The 19,319-nt window shown below is 44.7% G+C and overlaps 1 protein-coding gene across 11 annotated transcripts in view; it reads right to left on the bottom strand.

The window, feature by feature from the left end:
* Positions 1 to 19,319, bottom strand: part of FGGY (FGGY carbohydrate kinase domain containing) — a 282,290-nt gene that overhangs the window by 152,557 nt on the left and 110,414 nt on the right. The gene's annotated exons all lie outside the window — the stretch shown is intronic.

Genomic DNA, 19,319 nt, shown 5'->3' with positions numbered 1-19,319 from the left:
TGTCAGAAGCTGCAGCTGACAAAATGCTTTCCTTTTTGTACATCTGAGCTCATAGAGGACACTCTTTGTCATTCCCTGCCACCGCTCCGGGAAACGTAATGTTTCCTGTGTCACCTTCCGCATGGCAAGTGCATCTTGTCTGGGTGTCCCTGCGAGCTCCTGGCAGAGCTGCTGTGCTTCCCACAGCTTGTCCCTGCCTGTGCCCGTCACCCCTGCTCTGCCTGACACACTCCTCGAGTTATTTGTTACCTGAAAGCCCCACATAGAGCTTAAAACTCCTCTTTCTGCTTCAAGGACAACTTCAGTTAATAAAGCCTCCAAGGCCCACAGAGAAAAGTTTTCCTTACAATGGACCTGAATGCCAACATACAATTAAATGCCTTTAAAAACTAAAAGAGAAATGGCAAAGGCTGACCAAATAAAACCCCATGAACTAATGGTGAGTTTTTCCACCAGCCACTTTGAGATGGTCACCACTGAAACCTGAGCCATGTAATTTGCAGATATGACTCACAAGAGTTGGAGGTCCAAAAGCAATAAGAGCAAAGATTGGAGAGATATCAACGCCTTGGAGACAAAAATCAGTTATTTTTAGGTTCTGATGAGACAGAGGTGAAAGTGTCAGTGGTGTACAGTAAGATAAGTGTGATGTTCAGGCATTTTCACGAAGTTGAAGTAGTTTCAGTTTCTCCTGGAAAGGAGATGAAAGCTGGGAATGGCTTTGTACAGATAGAGTTACATGAGTTACGAGCAGTAGGACTGTCCCAGAGTGCCAGCTCCACGTGCTTTGACCTTTCCTCAAGTTTTGGGAAAAGTTGCTTCTCAGACATGCCTCCTTCAGCTGAACCTAAGCCCTGTTTCCATGAGCGATGGCTCTCCCAGCCTTTCTGGTGTCATGACAGCTGGCTCCTGCTGAGTATGTGGAAAGGACTCTGTCCCAGGAGAGCTGCCTGGCTCTTTTAGGCCAGGAGTGCCCAAAGATCCCGTGTGACATTCCACGCCTGACGGCCAAGCGGAATATCCCGACAGCCTCCAAAGCCACAGAGCAGCTGCTCAGCCATGCTGGGACTGTGAGCTGGCACCTCTCAGTGACCAGGGACACTGGGCCCCAGCCGAGTCCCACCACTGCTGTTTGGAAAGGCCAGATTTGGAACATGCTTCAGAATTCCAGGTCTCTGCTGTTTGCATCCTCCAAGCCTTTGTTACCAAGATGCTTCCTCACCATGAGTCCTACCTTGTCTCATTCCTATTTTAAAAGTTTTGGTTACTTCACTTTGATTTGAGGAATTCTAGCAACAGACAGCTCCCCTTCTTGCTCCAAATTTCATTACACACACTATGGCTCCTTGCTCCCAGTTTTTCCCTCTTGTCCTTAGGAAGTATTACAGACTGTGAGCAGGAGAATGAATCCTTGCCTATAATGTTCAAGCTGTATGTAGACAAGGGGAATTACTAAAACTGGAACAGGTTCAGCACCAGCACTTTATGTAGGACAATGTGTACCTCCTGAGCTGGGTGTCCTTGCTGAAGTGACACCTCTGCAGAGGAATGCTGACATTCCCAGGAATGTGTTGTGGTAGTGCAGAGGCTCCTGCAAAGACCCAGCAGGGCAGGTTAGCTGGGAGCATATAAAAAAATCTATAAATAGTATTCTATAAACAAGGTTCCATAAAAAGACCTAAAAATACCAAAAGGCCATTTTTTTCTATTGTTGAGATTTGTAAAGTGATTTTATTTATTTTTGTTCTGGATGGGGATGAAGCATTAGAGCCAGATAAGAAAAGAGAAAATCTAGCATTCAAACTGCAAGATGCTGTGTGCCTTTAATGCCCCAAGAAATCAAACTGTTCTGAGTTCCCATCACAGTGGCACAATCTATCTCAAATTTGTGGTCTAACCCATTATTAACTCTTTGCAGTCACCATCTGATCCTTGCTCAGAGCTCAGAAAGGATGATCCTTGATTCCAAGAAGTCTCAATTTAAGTAGTAAGGAATACTTGCAACTTTTGTTTCTGCATTTTGTTTTTCATTTTCGTGTTTTAACTTCCTCTGCTTAACATATCCTCTTTAACTTCCTCTGCACTTCATAGTGAACAATACGCCTCAGCCATTCATCTCAAAATGGTTCAAAACCGTTCTCCCTGATTTCAGAAAACAAAGCAGAGTGGTAGCACACTGAAGGAATTTATTTGAGCTCCCTGGGCAGGTCAGGAGCAGAAAGAGCCCAGTCTCTGCAAAGTCACAGTGACTCCTCCATCTGCTCCTATTTTCAATGCTGTGAGTCTCAAGAAGGAAAGCCCACAATGGCAGGGGTGACATTAGGGCAGGGAATGAGCCAAAACAAGTGTCCTGAAGTTACTTCCTAACACAGGAGCAGGGGAGGGTTTTCTGTCAGAGTCCTTTGGCTCTCCCCATCGAGGCTACAGAGGTTCTGTTCAGAAGAGGCCAGACGAGGACCCGAGGCAGACAATTTTCACATTCTGTTCAGTGCAAGGCTGCAGGAGGGAGCCCAGCAGAGCCTCCTGCATGGCACCTCCAGTCTGAGCCCTGAGCTCTCCGTGCTCAGCTGTTGTGGGAGACACGGGATCCCCTGGGCTGCGGAGTCACGCTGGAGACACGGCCCCTCTCCTGCCTTGGGGACACTTTGCCCCACAGATCATTTTGGGTCACCAGGTTTGTTTTCAAAGTCTGTTGAACCCCTCAAATGTACATTTTAAAGATCACCAAGGCAGAGGCTGCCGTGCTTTTGGTGGCATCCCTGTTGAATCACACTCTCCTTCGAGAGGGGCGCCCGGCGCTCCCAGACATCCATGCTATGGGAATGACACACCAGTCACACTGCGCACACCAACTGTGGCAGTCAACTCCAGCTCAACTTTGACATTTAGTTCCTGCACAGTGACTCATGGCTGCCCATGGTGCCCCATTTAGGGATGCAAGACTCCAAAGCCAATGCAGGAAAAAATCAGCAAGCTACAGAAATCAGAAAGAGGCATTTGCTGAAATGAGGCACCTCATAATTTTTATATATTGCAGGGAAGAAACAATAGATGAATGTAAGTGCCAGTTGCTGTCTCTTTTTGCAGTAAGAACTGGCCATTTATATTTAAAGTACTTTTCACTGTGTACTTTACCTGGTGTTCTTTTGATAAAGGGTCTACCAATCAATGGTGTCAAAACTGCTCAGTTTAATGAAATCATCAACTCTGCCAGTTTCCAGAGTTTTAGAAAAAAATGGGACCAAAAGTTCAGAGTGCATTGAATAAAACTGTAAAGAACACCACATGCATTGCTTATCATGTTGATCCTGTTTATAATCCTTGACTGACTTACAGCTCCTGAGAGCCTGAGGTCGCCCAGGGCAGGTGGAAGGTGGCAGCAATGAGCACATTCTGTTTCTGAAGGAACACTGAAGATTGTGGGAGCAGGGCTCCATTGTCATCCCAAGGAACCCACCATGGCCATCAACCACAGCTGATCCAGACACAACCAAGTCTCCTCTGCCTGTCCCTTCTAATTTTACTAGCAATGTTCTGCATCTATTTGTGCAGCTGATGCAGAGAGAGCACTAGGAAAAACAGTAATTTTTAAATCCTAAATAACTTTCTATATTTGGGTGTCTAGAATTACTTCACAAATACTAATTATGAAAAACATGGTTGTATGCAAGTTAACAGCTACAGATTGTTTTCTTAGGCTGAGTGAAGGCATTCTGGAGATGAAGTAACACAATTCAGCATTTCCTTAATATCTATACAAACATATCTTAAAGGATGTGCTCTCTTTTTCACAGGCTGAAAAGATGCTCCTTTAAAATGTTTATTTTCCCAAGGTACAATTTCCTTGTACTTCCAACATCTCTGTGAAACCATGAACCCAACATTAGAGATGGAGCTGAGCTCTGAGGTCTGTGATGACTTCATGAGCTGAAGAACAGCCCAGATTTTCCATACCTTTCCACCTATTGGTATAAGATGCATTACCAAACTCCTGCAGCAGAAAATCTGTAAACAGCTAAATGAGGCCATACACACATCTGCTGCCTGGAAAATGTCCAAAGGAACGTGCTCAGAAACCCAGCTCCTTTCCCTCACCTGCATCACAGAATTATTTATTTGCCTAACAGCAGTTTGAGGCAAGTAGTACATTCAAAGGTTGGTTTAAGACTTATTGACAGTGCTGGGGGGAAGAAAATTGCAGTGGACGTCAGTAATCTGAGCATTTTTGGACCTGAGCAGTGCTCAGATTTAGGAACAGTGATGCTATTTCAAGGTTATGTTTGCTAATATTAGTAAGTAGTCAGACATACCAGAGTGCTGTTTTTATTTTTGTGTTGCTATTTTTCCTTAAAGTCAAAGTTTTGATTTAAGACAAAATACAGCCATGGCAGCAGGAGTGGCAGAAGTGATAGCACATCATTCAGCCAAGTCATTTGGATTAGTGGGTTTTGGAACAAAGAGGTTTCAGTATATTTAATTTCCTTGTCTTAGATTTCTTGAGCTTGTTTCAAACCAGTCAACCCTTAAAATCCCTCATGAGTCACTATTTCTAACCCAAGACTCACAGGAGATATTCTGAATGTGCCTAAGTGGTTTAGGATCCCGTTAGGCTAGGGATGAATTTGTACTCCCTGAAAGGTGCAAAGTAAAGAAATAACTATTCTGAGTGCTTATCAATGGCTACAGATAATCATACACAGAATCCCAGACTGGTTTGAGTGGGAAGAGACCTCAAAGCTCATCACATTCCATGGGCATGGGCTCCTTCCACTATCCCAGGCTGCTCCAAGTGATGCCTCAGGTTTTAGCTTTTATATTTTCAGATTCTGTGCTGCTTCAGTGTGTAGTTCTGAGCTTCATATGAGGGGATGGTGAGCTCTGTGCACAGAGCAGGGAGACAAAACAATTCCTGCTCCAGCTGGGCACCAAGGACAAATGATCCAAATCTCAGCCCCAAAGCACAAACACCGTGGGCTGGAGAGAGAAAAACAAGCAGGGTGGCACTGCGGGGGCTAAAGCTGGAATGGGACAATGAACTGCAAGGTGCAAATGGAGCAGAACTGATCCCAGGGACAGACCCCGTGCCCCTCGTGCATTTTGGGGCCATTTTGGTTCATCTTGGGTGCAGCCCTGGCTGGGCTCTGGTGCTGCCCAAAGTGGATCCATGGAGGAGATCCTTTCAATAAATCCCTGCTTTATTCTGTAATTCTGTCTAGTCTCTAGGGCAGCCTTCACAAGGCATCACAGGCCTGTCCAACCTCTCCTTGAACACTTCCAGAGATCCAGGGGCAGCCACAGCTTCTCTGGGCAATCTTTGTGTGGCATCTGCAGTCAGGGGTGACCTGCTGGTGACCAGCACACTCAGTTAACACACACTGCTCCTCACACAGATTACATCACACAATCTGCATGTTGCTCATTTGCTACCCAGCACTGGTCATTAAATAAACATTAATGTGACAGGCAGGCATCTTAACCAGGCACGCAAAAATAACACCAGGTGTAGAGAAACAACGTATTATACACATACAAGTAGGTAATACAGTCCAGGAAGGCAGCAGGTAATACTGTCCAGGTGCCCTCTGGCAATCCCTTAAAAATAACCTTTTACATCTTTCACATAAGATCCTTTCCCCACTTAATTCCATCTTATTACATTTTATAGAAAATTCAAGTGATGAACCTTCAGTTTCTTCAACAAAGCATTAGTGTGGTACAGATGCTCTGATTTGGGGTCAATTTCAGTTCTTAAAAAACAAATTACTCATAGTATGTGGGAGTGAGAAGTATTACTGTTTACCTACCTAGCTGCTCTGAAACCAGCAGACTCCCCTCACTGTGTGCTACCTTTTTTGCCATCATGACTGCAAGAAAATAACTGGCAAGTAATAATCTCTAAGCAGCTCTGCCAAGAGGTAAAATTTATAGCTGAATATACCAGGGGCATGTATGTATGTATGTATGTATGGCAAGGCATGGGGATGTATGCAAGGCTAAACCTTGAATTTGGAATTCTAAACCTGCACTGGTTTGTGTGAAATTCTTACTTCACTGACCTCAAATTCAGTTTTATTCCCTGGAGACTGAGCAGCTCTCACAAATGGAGTCTGTAAGGTGCTCAGCAGATTATTGAGAGGACCCAAGTCATCTCTTTAACACAGGGATATTCACCATCTAAAATCCCCATGGCCATTCTGGAGGGCTCATCCTCCAGAATTTGCTGTTAATGGCATTAAACCCCCCAAAATGTTTCTATTTTAGATCCCACAATTAACTCAAATACAAAACTTCCCTTCAACCTAGTGCCCTTATTCCAGGTTTCCATGAGCAGCTGTGTGGTGAGCATGTCTGGCAGCACCCAGAGGGCTCTGCAGGGCAGGAGGAGAGGGGGCTGCACCCCCTGCTCCAGCTCTGCCTCCCAGAGCAGGAGCAGCAGCGTTTCCCCCTTGGTGTTTGATGCCATTCCCCTTTCCACACAGGCTGTGGAGGGAGGTGAACACTGATCCCAGGGCAGCATCTCACATTTCACTGCCTTTTAAAGCCCAGACCAACACTGTGCTGTCACTGTTCTGCCTTTAAACAAGCCCTTTCATTTTGGTGCCTTGTGCAGGGCTTTTTGTTTTGCCTTTGGGTTAAAATCCTTTTAACTTGGGATTCTTTTGTGAGAGTTTTCATCCCCCTCCTGGATGTCCCACCCACTCAGCATCACTTGAAATGGAAAGATTAGATGCCAACTGGTCTCCAAGTACAGAATGAAAGAGAACAACAAATTCTACTAAAGATCTCTCTCAGACTGCAAAAATAAAAGATGAGTTTTTATTGGCAAAGGCCTCTCTTGATCTGTTAATATCAAGGAAGACAAAATTATCTGTGTTCTTTGTGAAGCAGCAGTTGTTTTAGTGGGGAAGGAAGCCAAGACAGCTGTTAGATAGTTCAGTACAAAATACTGACAGCGACACACCAACAACAACACCAGCAGTGAGGGACTAGGCCAAACCGCCAAAACACCAAATATTATTGATGTTTCTGCTTTTCAAAGGTTTGACAAGCTGTGATAATTGAAAATTTTCAGACTGAAGGATGACTTTTGAGTTCATCTTGGCCTATTCTGCCTAAAGGATGCTGTGGAATAAGCAGCAAAATCTCTCAGCTACAAAAGACCCCATTGAGAAGAGGGAGGCAGGTCTTGGTCAGCACTCAAGATTCAGAGGGGAAGGAGCCATCTCTGTTTAGTTTGGATGCAGGACTTTACTCCTTTGAGGAATGAGAGGCCGTGAGATTTCAGCAGCTTTTGAGGAGTCCTCTGGTCAAGCTACTTGAACAAATGGCTTTGTCCACATGACCTGCAGCGTGCCCAGCCCCATGACAGGGGATTATGAAATCATTTCTTCCACTTCCCCAAGGCAGGATGAAATATGGGGTGCACTGAGGCTGGGAGCAGACTGGAGCTTCCTGGCTGGGACCTTGCTCTCACCCTGTCAGCTCGCTCGGGTGGCCTGACCTCTCCTGCACATCATTTCCTCTGTTTCTAACATCCCAGGAAGGGTTTATTTGCAGATCTCCAAGAGTTTCAGATAGATCTAATATCTAAATACTAGGAATTTAACTCTGCTTTCAATTGCCCCCTCATACACCCCACCAGGTCACACCTGCACAGCTACAGGTACAGGTAAGTTACATATTAAGCTCAGGAGGTAGGGAGCAAAATTTGGCTCATCAGCAGGAGCTCCAGCCACCAGTGCAATACAGGCTGCTAAAGACTGCAATAAACGTGCCCTCTGGCCTTTTCTGGAAGGTTTCACATCCAATTTCTCCCTTCCAGGCCCCTGTGCTCTCTGGAGAAGCTTTTTTGTACTCAACTACACCCTTCTACAGGGCACTCTGCTTCCCTCTCCAGCTGCACCTTCTAAGCTTTGCTAACTCAAATTACTGTCTAAATTGCATTTATGGGGAAAAAGAAGTAATTTTCTATAAGTGTAGAATTACACACTGGCTGTTTTCTTATAGATTTGGATCATAGAAGAACTTAGAGAAAAAAAACCCACATAAACTTACAGCCCAGCTTGGCTGGAACAGCCTTTGTCCTCCATCAGTGGATGTAGCAGAGAACAGATTGTGATACATTTTTATAATAAGGAACAAGAAAGACCCCACAGCTCTGATGGAAATCCGAGTACGCCCTACCAACAGAAAACTCCCACTGATGAACCTGTTCCAAAATGGAGCTCAGCCCTAGAGCTCCCCAAACACTCATTGTGAAATTATAATGATCACCCTTTTCACAGCATCAGCGACTCCTGCAACCTTTCCCCCTTCTCCCTTTTTATAAGGGATGCCTCACATCCTAAATTCCACAACAGATGTTCTTTACAAGGCTAGAATAATTTACAATGAGTGTTGTGTGGGTAGGGAACTCAGGCTTTTCAAAATCTCTGGGTTTGCAGTGGCCACATCTCGCCCGCAGCACTCACGGTCAAACTCAGTGAAAATTCATGAGATCCTCTAACCTACATTTGGGAGCTTTCCCAAACAGAAGTGGATTTGACAAACCAGCAAGCAGAGATAGATAAATCTTAAAATTCAAAAGTCAATAGAAATATTTAAATCTCCACAGCAAAATTCACTTTTGGTGTCTGTTATTTCCCATCTCAGTTGTGTGCTGTGGCTTAGCACGATTTTCACTCAGGGACCAGATCCTTTTGACTCACCAGATTGAAGATAACCTTGCCAAAGCTTCTTCTTTCAAGAAGCTGCCCACTGAATTCACAGGGGGATGAAAGGAAAGTTGCAGTTCTTACAGCAACATCACCTGACAAAGTCTTTGGCATTTTATACCTTAAAAAAAATCTTTCCTGCAACTTCTCCTAGTGTTTTCAACAGCTGGATGTTTTACTGTATTCATAGGCAGGTCCAAATATAAATAGTAGTTTCTCTACTAACCCACATACTTGGCCTATATTCAGAGTCTTGTAAGATGTTTCCATTAGCTGCAGAAGAGTGTCAGGTCTTTCTCCAGTGAAATTTTATTTATGAGGTCTTCTTTCCCAGCACAAAACAAGACTAGATCAGCTGGAGGCAGGCTCCTTGCTCACAGCTGGAAGCCTGTTTTCCTCCTATCCTCCATGGACATGTACCTTTATCCTCAGAATCTTTCATAGCTGCATTTTCAGATGTAATTTCCAGTGCTATGTGAAGAAAGGAGACTGAAAGAAAGGATAAGCCATATCTGGGGGGAAGACTGAGAAAATAAAAGTCAAGGAAGGAAGCTAGTGGAAGCTGAGGCACATGGCCCCACAATTACTATTTTTAAAATATTTTATAACTACATTTACAATACTCTTAACGCATCTGGCCTGTGAAATCTCCACTCCAGAGAATCCAGAGTAACTGAATTAACCTAACTACAAAACCCATGGCTCAACTCCTCTGGCCTTTGTCTGGGGAAGTCTTTCATTGGAGCTTTCAGCTGGAAAGAGACTGCAGGAATTAGTGGCTGTGGAGCATGCAGTTACAATAAATATATAATTCATCACGGAGGGGTTTGTTAAAACTGTTAGGAATAAAATAAATGTTCTTTCCCATTGAAAAGAGATGTCAGTTTTTCTCTTACCATTACTAAAAGGGCCAGCCAGGGAGAATAAAGGCTTATTGCAAGGGAAAGCATATAGAGCCCTTTTATGAACTCTGGCTGCAGCCCTCCTCTTTGTGAGACTCTTTGTTTCAGTTTGTTTTTCAGCAGCTGTATCTGATCTGCATCTCGCACACTTTCATCCTGTGACAAAACACAGCTGCAAAGTGACTGCAAGTTTCTCATCTGTCCATCTCTGTGCATTCTCACAGATGGGACAGGTATGAGAAGCACCAAACCCGGCTCTGGGACGTTCAATCTGATAAATAATGGTGCAGTGAGTCACGAGGGCCGGTTATCTCTTGGCCCATCTTTCTTGGAAGGATCAGTGATAGCACTGTATCACCAAAGATGCTGAAGTTCTCCAGAATGAAGTGCAGGCAATTACTGGCATCACAGAGTGCCTGGAGTTGCCATCCCTTGAACAGGGTTTTTAAGGACAGAAATATTTTGTTTTCAAATGCAGGATAAGAAAAGCAATCCCCACATGTTTAAGCCTTCCACTCTGAAAAATCCTCCACTCAAATAGGAGTGGCAAGAGCACAACCAATGCACAACAGCCTCGAGCATCTCCTTTCCTGATTTTTGATGACTTAGTTACAATTATTACAGGGTCCTGTTGTATAAAATGTGCATGTTAATGTTTTGTTTAGACAAAGCTGCCTTGAGAGAAAATTGTTGATTTTACGCAGGCGGGGTTGCAGTGAGAGCATCTTGGACACCAAAGAAGAGCCATGGATATCCCATAACTTCTAGATTTGCCATCTCCCCCAAGTATTCCCTCTCCTGAAGTTTCCTAGTTCCTCAAAGCACATTCTCTGTAGTGAGCTGCTCACCACAGATGGGTTCCTCAATTCCAACCCTGCAAAAAGACCACCAGGAACAGCCACTTCCCAAACATTCCCATGGAGCCCTGTCCCACGTGCTGCTGAAGAATCCCACAGTTGCCAGCTGTGATTTACAGAGAGAGGTAAGACACACTAATGACTGCAACTCCTACCATTAATTACCACTTGCTCAGACACTAATGGACTCTGTTGGCCAATGCAAGTCAATGTAAAAGCCTTTGCCATTTGAAAAGAACGGTTTTAAGTTATTAAACACTGTGGATCTCAGGCACTGGTAAAGGTTCACATGCCCACATTTGTCTCCACAGTTAGAAAAAGGAACGTACAGCAGCAGCACCTGCACTGCCTGAGTGGCCACGTTTGACCTGGGCTGCACTTACAGCTTTTACTGCTCTCCTTACTTCGAGTTTGGATGCAATCAGCCAAATGACTAGAGTGGCAAACATGGAGTCAGAAACCCTCCAAAATCATCAGGGGACACCTTCCACTTGGAAGTTGGACTTCCTGTCCAACCTGGCCTTGGACATTTTCAGGGATGGGGCAGCCACAGCTTCTCTGGGCACCCTGTGCCAGGGCCTCCCCACCCTCACAGGGATGGATTTTTTTCCCCAATATCCCATCCAACCCTGTCAGCGGGAAGCCATTCCCCCTTGTCCTGCCATTACAAAGCTCTAGCAAATACACTGTCTCCATCTTTCTTGTAGGCTTTTCTTGTAACCAGAGAGAAAAGCAAAATAATAAAATATTTTGCAGGATGGAAACTCTGAGTTATTTTTAGTGAAAGGATCAAAATTAGTTCATTAAGAAGTTCTGTCTGATAATGTCAAACCATTCATATCTATAATTAATGTTTAATGTAGTAATTTTTAGAAGCTGAAAAGAGTTGAATTCTGAAACATGGAGTCAAAATGAAAGTTGCTTTCTCAATCTCAAGTAGTATCAGTGTTTCCGTTGAAAACTTCATCAAGATCAACTTCCCCCAAAGTTATGATTTTGGTGCCAAAACAGCATTTTCAAGAAGAACTTTATTCTGTTAAAAATAAATTTAAAAACCCCAACAAACCAAACCAAACCAAACAAAACCCTCAAAACATGAAACCTGGCTGCCTGGAAGCTTCCACCTCTCTAAAAATAACTGAGGCAAGCCAAATCCACCCACCTTCCCTCTCCATCACAAAGACAACCTCTCACAGTTTGATTACAAACCTCAGGGCACGCTGTGGTTTCGCTTCCAGCTGTCGGTCCCGGAGTCGGGCTGGTTACAGGAACACCCCATGACTTCCTACACGAGGCAGGATTTTCTCAGAAAGAATTGGCCCAGGCTGCAGTGCCAGTAGATCTGTCTTGGCAAGTGGCTATGATGGACACTGTAGTGCAGAATAAGCTTGTTCCCCTCATGGACAGGTTCAAGTGGAAGCCCAATGCCATCACACATCTGGAAGCCCAGCTGCTGCTCAGAAAATTGAATTTCCCACTCTCTGGGTGGAGGCAACTGTGCCAGTAGGGCTTTCCAGTGAACATCATCACAGCCATTCAAGTGAGCAAAGGCTTCTCTCACTTTCAGGACTGGATTTTAAACCGTAGCTAAGAACATTTTGGGATGAGAGCTCTGAATTTTTCATTTGTGGGGCTGAGAGAAAGCACTAGTTTAATTAAGAACCAAATGAACTCAAAGCAAAAAAGGAGCACCATTTCTGGAAACTGATTTAAATGCTCTTTTATAAATTGTTAATTATGTATTTAACTTTTTACTTACTGAACACTTCTTTCCACTCCTACACACATATCCCATATTCCTCCACATTTGGGCAACCTGGTCTAGTAGAAGGTAGTCCAAAAGGCAACTAACCTACTATCCCTACCCATGGCATGGGGGTGGAACTGGATGAGCTTTAAGGCCCCTTCCAACCCAAACCGTTCAGGGATTCCATGACTTAGAGCTGTGCAAAACCTTCAAAATTCTGATTTGGTAGCTGCTACTTCCATTTTGCACCCGCTTTCCATGGGTGTGATTGACTTTAGAAAGAGGGAAAGCAGGGAGGAAGGGGAAACCCATGATCCACAGCAGGACAGGAAGACAAGAGCTGACCCACATTTCTCAGCTGCTGTGTATTTACAGGCAGGAGTTCCAGGGAGGGAGAGAAATCAGGTACCCAGTCTGGTGAAAACAGAGGTGTTTCCGGGTCACTAAAAATTCCAGAATTATTCCACATTTTCTCCAGTCTTCTTTTCCACTGCAAAGACCAAAACCTGCCCCGTCAGATGCCAACCAAGCTGTTACTTGTTTTGTTTTGCAAGTTGCTAAGGAACAGGGCTGTTTTTGCTTACTTGCCTCCCTTGGGCTATTTCACAACACTTTGTAATATACGCTGCTCTTTTTTGCTGCACATCTGGTTTTGATTTCAGGTTTCAGAACCCCCTCTGAAAACTGAGATATTAGTTTTTCATATCTATCATCTAGACAAAGTGCATCAGCCTGTCAAACTGAGTGCACCGGTGAGACACATTTAACCCTCTCAAGTTACCCTCCTAAAGCTATTTCCATTTGTTGTTGAGTTCAGACAGTGGAAGTAGCTCAAGTATTTTGTCTAATTTGCTGTGTGAAATTAGCTACAACCACCATTAAATTTTAGGTATGAAATAAAAACTACTCATTCCTTCAAAACGTGCCATTGGATAGGAAAGCCTCCTGCCTCACAAATGCTAACAAAGGGAGAGCCGTGCTGTGGATTAATTGCTCGCCACCCCATCAGATGCTCAACAACTTCTCCTAAAGCTCCTAATCTTTCATTTTCCTTGGAAGCAGCTACTCCCAGAAAGCAGCTAACCAGCACAGAGAGGGCCTCTCCTGTGTCTCTGGAAAATGGCATTATGGCATGGCAGAACAGCCCAGTTTGTCCTTTGGGGCAGCAGCAAACACGTCCCTCAGCCCCAGCACTGGAGCTGGCCACAGGATCACGGAGCCACTGAGGCTGGGAAAGCTCTCTAAGATCATCAAGTCCAACCATTAACCCAGCACCACTAAACCATGTCCCCAAATGCCACATCCCCATGTTTTTTGAACATTTCCAGGGATGCTGATTCCACCACGGCCCTGGGCAGCCTGTTCCAATGCCTGACCACACTAAAAGTGAAGAAACTTTTCCTAATATCCAATCTAAACCTCCTCTGATGCAACTTGAGGCCATTTTCTCAACCACACACAAACAAAGTGATGGGAATAACGTGTATTCCTTCTCTGCTCCTACCCCTAAACCAAGTGCTCCTGACCTAAGGCCTCTCCCAAAGCCTTTCTCCACACTCTCCAAGCAAAGCTCTGACAGAGAGGGGGTGGGCAGAGCTAACAGTGTTCCTTTAGTCTTCGCCCATCTGGTCCCAGCGTCATTTAAAGTTGCAATTAAAATTTATATCACTAGGCTAAGGTCACTGGGAAAACCTCTGCCAAGAACTACATACATTTGACACCCTGCAGAGAAAAGAAACTGCCTCTGCTTTATCCTGATAGTTTGCTTTTCCCAAGCACGGGGTCCAGCAGGTCCCACAGCCCCAGGGCAGGAGCAGGGTGATTCACTCTCTGGCCCTGCAGGCTCTGGCCCCTGGTCCTGCCCAGCACTGCCAGGGAAGTACTGTAGTGCAGCAGGCTTGAAGGACACAAGTTTTTCTGAGAATCACCAAAACTATCTGGGATTATTTATTAAAAAGTGCACCTGCACTTTGTGCTGGATGAGCACAAAACCCCAGACTGCTGGGGCTAAGAGGGCAGGATTTCCAGGTGGGAAGAGTGAGGTCTTCCACAGGGCATCCACGATCTTCAGTATCAGACCAACCCTAAATCCTCAACCTTCGTCTTCAAAACTTTAAGCGAATATAAAATTTGAAGTCTGATTTTCACTCTTCTCCTGAGACACATTCCAGCAGTGTGAAACACTCCTTCTGAAAAAGTAATTGATGCCACAGAGGTTCATACCAGTAAAAAATAAACTTGGAGACTCCCAGATTCTTGTCTCACAGACAGACTGCCCTTTCCTAAACATGAGGAGGGTACCAGAGGACCACACCACCATGGAGGGGATGTAGGCTTATAAGACTGCACAGATACCAAATGTTGTAAAATTTAGAGACCTGCTGAGCTCTGGACACGATGCCAATGGCTGCACCTGAAGATACTGTCCCAGTGCTGCCCAGCTTCCTTCCTGAAGGGTGCTGAATGCAGCTCAGCAGCCAAAGGGAGATGCCTGAAGGACAGCTGGGCAGTGTGATGCTGGATTTTCCCTTCCCCACCTTCTCCTGGACACAGCAGAACTCAGCCAAGCCTGGAGCTCCATGTGGCAGACCCAGGGCCTGGCAGGCAGTCCCCCTCTTGTTTGGGACTCTCAGGAGTGGGCCAGGGCTGATTGCTACAGGGTCTCTGTGACCCACACAACCACCGACACTGGGATCCTGCAGTGCAGCAGAGGCTGAGAGTGCATGGGACAAAAGGCCCCTAAAGGATAAAGCACAGTTGGTGTCGTCATTATCCCGTCACAGCTTCTCAGCTGCTCCGGGGGCACAAATTGAAACAAAGGTATTACATGTGGTAAACCACATCTTTCCATCTCTTTTCATCAAATCTAGACCAACCCAAGGCTTGGAGGCCTCATATCCAATTTCTCCCCACACCCCTCATCCCTTTGGTGTGGTCAGGCTTTCCCCTCCCGCCAGGCCAGCCTGGAACACTCAGGCAGCTCCCTCCACCCAGTGAGGGTCCTGCCCAAAAGCCCTTCTGTGGTGTGAGCTCACCGTGACCTTTAGCAGAGCCCAGCCCTGTGTCCCTCCCATGTCTGGAGAGGCTGCTGGAGCCTCCTCTGCAGCCCGGGTGCTTCACACATAACAATTAATCCTTCCCACCAGGCACAGGCTGGGCTCAGGGCTCACCCTGATGGATGGGTGGCAGGGCAGGAGAGGGTTAAGAATATCATGGAGCAGTGGGGGCATATGAGAGCTTAATCTGGAAGAAGTTTAAGTAACCTAAGGAGAATCTGATACAGACCAAACACACACAAGTACAGATGCATTTAATAGAAGCCTCTCTCTGCTCAAGATCTACAGCTGAGGCTCCTGCAGCAAAATGTGCTCTCTGGAACATCCCGTGCTCCAACCACCATGGCTAAGGGAGGGATTGCAGCCAGTATTATGTGCTGGTGCTCTGAAGGACTCAATGTTCACTTCAGACACACGTTTGGGGGATGTATATTTATGGATAGATTTTGGGATGCAGCACATCCCACTGCAAACTTGGACAGCAGCTCACTCTTCCATCTAAGAATTCCTCTCTTAAGAAATCCCAGTGTTGTGTAAATAAGGGCACAGCCAGGGCTGTTCCAGCAGCAGCTGAGCCAGGTTAAGACGTTTTCACCTCCAGCCTGCCCACAGCTGTGTATCCACTGCCCCCCATTAGGGGTTACCACCCTTTTCCATGAGCCTCATAACCACATCTGCGGACACTCCCAAATCTGGCTCTGACAGAGGGATCCAGCTTAGCTTAAGTACTTTTTACTTGGTTATTTGTTTGGGCTTTTTTTTCTTTTTTTTTTTCTTTTTTTTTTTTTTTTGAGCTAGCTCATCTTGAGATTGATAGTTTCTTGACTCAGTTCAGCTGCAACTGGAACAGCATCTCTGACCACAGTCCAATAAAACTCTTGCAAAATTGCATCTGTCAGTCTCTTCAGTCAAAGCCTGTAAGAGTGTTCTAAAGATAATATACTTAATATTAATTTTTGTGCTGCCTCAGTGTTTCCTAGCTAGTACTGGGGATTTAAATGCCTCATGGTGGACTGATCACTTTTGTATGCAGCAGTCTTTATTCTCCACCACTTTATTTAAGATAATGAACACTCTGAAGAAACCATCAGCAAAAACAGCAAACCCAAAACCTCCAGTGCGTCCCTCTTCCAGAGAATTTATGTTTTCCCTTAGGTGCAAGAATCCAGTAAGTCACTGGGGAACTTGATCAGAGACTGTTGCTGCATTTACACTCTTTGTATTATTACTCTATTTCATTTTCAGCTCTTGGCACGTGGGACTGAGGAGGGCTGTGCAGCCAGGGCCTCACTGGCTGTGCAGCCAGGGCCTCACTGGCTGTGCCAGGAAGCAGGAAAGGTAGTTTGGGGAGACACAAATATTTGCTTCGCTGACCTCTGTGTTTGGCTCCCAAGTAGGTTTGATTTGTATTCTGGGCCGTGCTTGTGCTCTCAGGGAACACACATAACTCGGGCCAGTTGTATGAGATGGGAGTACAAAGAGGAGCCCAGCTCAGGCTCTGACATTTAGCAAGCCAAGAGGTTTGAAAATGGAGCCAAGGCCAGTGCCTGGCTTGGCTGTACGAACCAAAACACAGGCCTCGCCACTGGAATTGATTAGAGACACATGAAAAGAAAATACATAAAATGATACATAAGGTTCTTGTAACCTCCAGCAGCTGATGCCAGAATACTCTCATTGGCTTGGGCCTGCTCTGGCTCCACAGCACAGTGAGTGCAGAGCTCAGCCCAGGCCGTGCTCAAGTTTTCATCAGATTAACTCTTCAGCCAGCCTGGGTCACAGCAGCCCCTGTGCTGCTCCCAGATCTGAGCCCTCCTCCAGCCCCAGGAAAGGAGGAGATGAGTGTGTGAGTGCAGGATTTACAGCCCTTCAGCTGCTGCAAAAGGTGCTATAGCTGCCCACAGGAGGAGAGGAAATTGAATTAAAGGAGATTAGGAATCTATACAACAATGTGGCCAGAAGGCTGTTTATGCTAAATGCAAAATACTCCATGAGCCAGCCCCACATAAAGTGTATTCTTTCTCTGCTGCAGATCCCAGGTATCCCTCAACACAAACTGAGGGCTTTGGCTGGCATTTCTTAGCTTAATTACAGATCATAATTTAGCTGGGAAGCTTAACCCATACAGACCACTCCACTGATTAAACAACAAAATCCAGCAGGCACTGAAGTGTTTTGTTTCTTGGAAGAGAAGAGTTATTAACAGCAATCTTTCAAATGCAAAGATTTGTGCCTTTCTGCAGAGTCTCACTGTTCTCCAGAAAGACGCTTTTTTCTCAGTTTGAAGTATTTGATATGATAGCTTGATATGGTTAATGTGACACTTTCAGGAAGGGCTCGAAAGCAGACAGAATTTCACTGCAATACCAGTGAGACTCAACACTTCCCTGGAAATGGGCAGAACCAAGATGATGTTAAACATTTTCCAGTAACCCTTGTGCATGGTGCTGGGACCTTTCTGAACTGACCACTGAAGGGATTGTCTGAAAAATGAATTAAGCCTTCATCCAAAAACCTCAAACACTGAGTGACCACAACAAATTTGCTTGTAGACAGGCACCTTTCCCTCCTGAAACACCAAACCCAAGGGCTTGAAGCAAATAAAATATTCCTGCAAAAGGGCAATGAGATGATATTTAAGGTCCCTTCCAACCAAATCATTCTGTGATCCTCTGAATAATGGAGTCCAATATTTAGGAATATCATATCTCCTAAGGAATGAGTAATTTACTACTAATACAGTTGCTCCTATAGCAATTTCCCTTCAGATTTCAGAAATTCCTGTGTTCTGTTAACAGAAGGCAGGAGTTCAACAGTGCACTCAAATTCTCCCAATTTAACTTGGGGTTTAGTATTTTCTAATTCAAAGACATTTCATTTGAAAGTGTTTTTGCTTTATAATAAACAGATAATAAACAGATTCTTGGTTTCCTACAATAAAAAGAGAAAAAGACTGTAAACTTCAAACTTCTAAAAGGGCACAAGGGACTATTCTCTAATTTTACTCTTTGGCTGTGGAATCTATACTTATTAAAAGTGAAAAGTTGAGCTCTGATTACTATTTGTGCTTAACAAGCTTGCATTTCTACCCCAAATGAAAGGCAAAATGGGCTGATGTGCTTTCACTTTTTGGTTTTAGACTTTTTTTTTCCTTATTTTTTCAATATGGCACCAAAATGCAAAATTTGGATTTCCTAGAGTGTAAAGAAACAAACAACTAATGTAACATTCTTTAAAAAAAAAAATCTTTCTGAAAGGAAATACTTGTATTTAAAGATGTAAGATATAGAAAACATTTTACAGACGATGAATTTTAGCTACTAAGTGATAGAAAGGGTCATGAAATGGCCCAACTCTTTCCTTGCTATGAATCATCCCAATGTGCTGATGATCCAAATATGTAATTCTTCCCTCTTCTGCTATATTTTTCTAATAGATAAAGACTAAAAATAATATAATTGAGCTGCAGACATAGATGGAGATTGGATTCCTGACAGCTAGCATGAGATAGACAATAATCTAACCTGATGGGAGAGAGCAAGGAACAAGAAAATGTTTCCATCTCCTCATTTTACTATTGGAAATGGAAATATGACATCGCATGAAGGTCATCTTTTGGAAGATGCTGAGCTTCTGTACATTCTGTTGTTATGCTATAGTAACAAGCATTCTGAGAGCCTGAAAAATAGGATTTTATTTGAGGCTAGGGAAGGGGTGGCAGAGGCAGGACCCGCATCCCGGGCTGATCCTGTTGGGGATGTGCAGCATCTCCCTGATGCAGCTGCAGCCCTGCCCAGGCTGGGCACACCCTGCTCCCCGTGGGCTCTGCCAAATCCTAAATGTCGAGCCCAACCAAGCCTTGTGCAAATCAACAGCACATGGAGGAGTTTTCCCCACGTTCCCCATGGCTTTGGCTGCAGAGTTCAGAACATCTCACACTTTAAAGGGTGTTTGGGAGCTCTGCTTTCTGCTACAGCTTGGAAAAAAAAAAATAAAACCTTAATTATTATTTCATTAAAACTGTTATTTCAAAACTTGTTTTC

The sequence above is a fragment of the Melozone crissalis genome, unplaced genomic scaffold, assembly GCF_028551555.1.
Source record: "Melozone crissalis strain CALT ecotype California unplaced genomic scaffold, PUWL_Pcris_2 ptg000045l_1, whole genome shotgun sequence".
NCBI classification, from domain to species: Eukaryota; Metazoa; Chordata; class Aves; order Passeriformes; family Passerellidae; genus Melozone; species Melozone crissalis.
The sequence above is the reverse complement of the archived record's forward strand: the minus strand, read 5'-3'. Positions and strand labels throughout refer to the sequence as shown.